Here is a 5194-nt window from a genome sequence, read left to right on the forward strand (position 1 = left end):
ATGAGGCCCAACGAAACTACAGACAAATATATCCCAGTTTGTCTTGCTCATATTCTGGTCTGATATCTGCTGTATCAAGTAACTAAACAGACCTTATATATGAAAAAAAACCCACAATAAATAAATAAATCTCCCAAAGAAAACCAAACAAAACAGAAAGGACATTAGATAGCGGGCTTGCAAATTGTTCAACATTCACACATAATTTGCGTCACATTTGTCATAATGATCCAGAAAGATTTTACACCTCCACCATCAAATAAGGAGCAACCAAGCCACTGTTTAAACAATCGGGCAGATAAGCACGCCTGCTCCGAGAGTGCAAACAGAGTGATAATTGGGCGGCGGCGGTCGGGGCGTTCAGCAGTTTTTGTAGGACGCAGGGGCGCAATAAATAGAGCGGTGCGCAGCAGCAGAACTGTATCCCTGAGGAGACACGACATAAACAGAAGAGGAATCAAGGGTATTCTAAACGGGAAAACAAATCAGGGAGGTAAACAGCAACACGGCCTTGCATCAGACCTGGAAAAAAGAAGAGAAGAAAAGCATTCCTCAACCTGCGAAATGAAGGCTAAGCTACGTTTTCCCTCATGGCTCCGGGACTTCCATTAGCCATCATGATTAAACTAATCAACAGGCTCATTGGTGCCTGTCAGATAGCATCTCTGCCTTCTCAATTAGCCGGTTCTCCTTGAACTCAATCGTGCCACGGCATCATCGCCGCCCTCCAGGGTCCACTGACCCCGCCCACCCAACCGCACGCCCCGAAAAGCGACGTATAAATTAATCGGAAGGGTAATGAAACATCACGCCCATCCCCGGGCCCTCGTCAGATGATTAAAAGCGTTATTCGCTGGGCAGGAGATGCATGTTTTATTCCTTTCCCATGATGCAACATGGCTAATGCATTCGTCCATTAGCCGGGATCCTGTCAGCGCCGTTCAGGGTCACCTCGGCGGGCCAGACATGCTTACGCACACGTAGAGGAGGGTGCGGTGACTCAGAGCAATCAGTGCAGCGTAGATCTGAATGGTGGCAGGAACATGCATGAACTGAGTGGGAGCTCATCAACTTACGGCCGCAGATAGACAGCGATCTTTATACATAACGTACAGGAGGAGTGATCTCCTGATCATGAGCCATGGAGCTTCGAGTTCTCGACATGTTGAAACATGAATCTACAGCTGATTGGCTTGTAGTCATTAGAGACAAGACAAATGAACCTTCGAGCTGCGATTGTGTAAAACCATCAGAACATTGGTCCTCGGTCTGAAACCGCTGGCAAGAAGAAATTTTACTTGGATGGTCCATTACAGACGCTTTCTAGAGGCTCAGTCTGTCTTTAACTCCCATTCAAATGAATACGTACTAAATGCAACTGAACTTGAAACTTCTTGTGAAAGATACCATTAAATATGTCCCTAAACCTGACCTTAACCTTGAGGCAAAACCTCCACCCACTCCTAGACCTGACCCTAACCTTAACGTCATTGATAATCAACTGAGTATCGCCAGAATGTTTGATTCTGTAGATCATCTAATAAATAAGGTGTGAAATTTCTTGTAACCCATTTAAGCCGTAGCAGAGACACGGTCATTTACTCAGAAACCTATTAAAACAGTTTACACGAAGCGTCTAATTTTCGCCAGCATTCTCTTACTCGAGATTTGTTCTTAGGTACGAATAGAATCTACACACAGATTCAAGACCACAAAGGTGTGAAGAATTCTGTGGTTTATGGATCTGACTTAGACTTTTTCTTAGGACCTTCCTCAAGAACCAGTTCCAGAAAAAAACTGGGGAAGATCTTGCTGAATCAGGCCCAACGAAGCTACAATAATCAAACAACAAGATAACAAAATTGGTTGTTTAGAAGTTGTACAGCCATGGATCTCTAAAAGGTGAAGGTGTAGGAGTGGGTTGTTTGGGGTGATGTTGTAGAAGAGCTGCCCTTAGTTCGTCAACCCCTCCAAAGGTCAGAAAGTCTTATTACACACTCCTATAACATAAGAATAGCTTGACTAGTTTGTATTGAAGGCCCTGTAGTTACTAAGTACTAAGCCTTAGTATTCGAAAAGCCTGGGATTTGAGGGGGTGAAAGAGCCTTTCCCTGGGTTCTTCTATGAAGGAAATCAGATGTGTCGGTGTGAAGAACCTTCTCAAAATTTTAAGAATCTCCTGTACCAATAAAGGTTTCTCCTAGGACCATACGTCCAAGCCAATATCCACTTCATTTGTAAGAAAGTATGCAAAAAAAAAAAAAGAGGTGGATTCCTAAACAGAGTAAGAGCCTGAAGCTGTCAGCCACACTCTCTCTCACCCTTTCAGGAACAGAGGGATTCGAGATAAACTCCATTAGCCGTGTCAAAAACCTCAAACTTCGCACATAATCCTCCCGAGATACTAACAAGGCGAGCGAGGAGGGATGTGCATCATAAGTTTCCGCTCCCAAACGGAGCAGATTCTCCTGGCGATTACCACCCCTCTCCAATTAATCACACCACAATCCCTTGGCAGCATTTCAGAGATTAACACTGTGTCAAGGTCTGTCCTGCCATAATAGGCCTTGGTGGCTTCGCAGCTGTCTGATTCATCCCACTCCGGTCCAGAGCCACAAGTTGCTCGGCTGAAACCCTCGGGCGCGGCCCCTCATTTTGCCGCAGCTAAAAAAAGCCCTGATCTGGAATAAGGCCCTGGAGTGGAGCTATGGAAGAAAAGTGGAGCTCTTTATCACTGGGAAAGAAGGAGGGGTCCAAGGCCTCAGTCGAGCTAGGACATCATCTCACTTGTCAAACAGGGGGAAATTGATAGGGCAGAGATTGAAAGGCCAATTGTGCACAATTGACCATAAGTCAGTTTTGACCAATTATTTACCACAAGACCTTTAACGGCTTCATATATTGATTAGCAATAGCAGATATTTTATCACAGATTTCCAGCGAGGTGGACAGGAAGGCAAATGACCAGAAGTTGGTTGTTGGTCGCCTTGAAATCGTTCACATCTTCACTGTCAGAACAAAGCCTTGTCCATTTTTACAGTTTCTAATGTGTTTACCAAATTGGAAAATGTGTCCAAGTTTCACTACAAATGGACGAAAAGAAATGGTCCAAAACGACTTGGAAAGAAATCTGGTTCCATTGCCTTCCATTCAAAGTCAGGAACAGTTTTTCCTTCCCCTGCAAAGTTACCATTGCCATTATGGAAATGAAAGGTTTTGTCCCACTTTGCTTCCACGTTTCACCTCAGCTTTCCAACATGCTGGAAAACGACAAGGCAGATGTTGAAAGGTCAGTCAAGCGCAAATGACCAGAAGCCAATTTTTGTTCAATTATTTACCAAATGGCTTTGAAAGTGGTCACACATTGATCAGCGATAGCAGAAATTTTATCCCAGACTTCCAACAAGGTGGAAATAGACGGGGAAATGGCCAGGGGCTGATAGTTGGTCGTTAGTCAAATTACCTTGAGAATGTCTATATATTGCCTTCATATTTCACCTCAACGTTCCAGTGGAATGGCAAACGAGCGCATAGCAGTGAAAGGTCTGTTAACCACAGCTGAGCAGCAGTCAATTTCGATCAATTATCAGTCAAACGACCTTGAAATTGTTCTCGGATTGTTCGGCACCGGCTTCAAGGTAACATTTCCACATTCTGTCACACGAGCTTGTCTCATACTCGTACAAAGTCAAAGGGGTTAAAAAAAAAAAAAAACGTAATCACAAGATCTGCAATTCCAGCATAATTCCTTATTTTGCGCCTTATCATGGCGGCGGCTCAGACGTGGCATTAAAATGCAACAGATGAACACAAAGCAGATGACTTAGCCTGTGGGTGTTATGATCTTGACCCTGTCATTTTCATTCAATGTAAAAAGCCCTTCTACCGCCTCGCTCCAGTACAGTAGCGGACTGCGGGGCAGCTCAGCCGGCACGCAAAGAGGCGTTTAAGCACCAAAACGCTACACCCCCATTGATTGTGTTCAGAGCGACTCTGAACATTGGTTACAAGTACGTATTGATTAGCGCCACTAATGTACCTCCTAACGCGACCCTGCGGTACGCTCACAGCTCCGGCCGGAGGGCCTCGGTAATGAAAAATTGGTTTGCATTCCCCGACAACGATGTATAAGAACCTGACATCATATTTATTGATGACATAAACATATTTTGGTCAATATAGTGCAATAAGTGGAAAGCAATCGGAAAACAAATGAAAACAATAAGGGAATAAGAGAATTTTGCGAACGCTTGTATAAAAATAGGTGTTACATTAAAATATCAGTATTACACAACAGAATTATTACTTCAATTATTATTTATGAATCCTCGATAACATATTAAAATACATATTAAGAATGAATGCATGTATTCATTATTAATATATAATAATAATAATAATAATAATAATAATAATAATAATAATAATAATTCTCTAATGGTAGCTGGGAAGACCCTGTGGCCCTCCGTGTTTGTTTTTATCTTTTCCAAAAAAGTGCAGACGGCATACAAAGACACTTTTCTTTTTAAATTTTTTTTTTGTTTTTAAATGAAGCAAAAGTCTCTCTTTGACAATTTGGGAAGGGGGGTTGGGGGTGTGCCACCGTTGAAAGAAAGCCACTTGTACAATGCAAGCTACAGTAAATGATCAGAAATTACAAACAGAAAGCTCGTACAGATGGATATGGTACAGGTAATATTGATGGGTAATCAAATAATGTTGAAAATACATGGCAAAGAGTATACCAATAAATACTTACTTACAGACTAGAGCAGAAGTATTGTCCTGCACAGTTAGATGCACTGCAGTACAGTGTTCTGTCAGAGGGTGATTTTTTCTCTCTTACTCTCTCTGTCTTTTTTTTTTAATATATAAACATTTTTTTTTTCTGTTGCAATAGTTCACAATATCTGCATGATTATACTCCTGAAAAATGTACTTGGATTAATCTGTACACCTACGTTTATGTGTGTATTCAATCTTCAACTTAAAAAAATAGATTTTGCATCAGCAGTTTTATATCACAACTCGTGCTTTCATCCATTTCAGAGAGCTTTTTTTGTTGTAGTTGTTTTTTTGTTTTGTTTTTTTCCTGTAATGTCATGTAGCTTTGAAACTTAAAGTAATACAGTTTGGCACACCCCGTTGTAGGACTTGCTTTTTTTTGTTTGTTTGTTTGCTTTTCGTGTTGTTC

General features: G+C 41.8%; 1 protein-coding gene across 2 annotated transcripts in view; it reads right to left on the bottom strand.

The window, feature by feature from the left end:
- Window positions 1-4441: 4441 nt before the first annotated feature.
- Window positions 4442-5194, bottom strand: part of LOC108411062 (SLIT and NTRK-like protein 5) — a 9886-nt gene continuing 9133 nt past the window's right edge. For both annotated transcript variants that reach the window (XM_017682440.2, XM_037543714.1), the window contains exon 2: window positions 4442-5194. This exon is cut by the window's right edge and continues 2781 nt beyond it. The gene's annotated coding sequence lies outside the window, so the exon portion shown is untranslated.

Source organism: Pygocentrus nattereri, chromosome 12 (assembly GCF_015220715.1).
Source record: "Pygocentrus nattereri isolate fPygNat1 chromosome 12, fPygNat1.pri, whole genome shotgun sequence".
Lineage (NCBI taxonomy): Eukaryota > Metazoa > Chordata > Actinopteri > Characiformes > Serrasalmidae > Pygocentrus > Pygocentrus nattereri.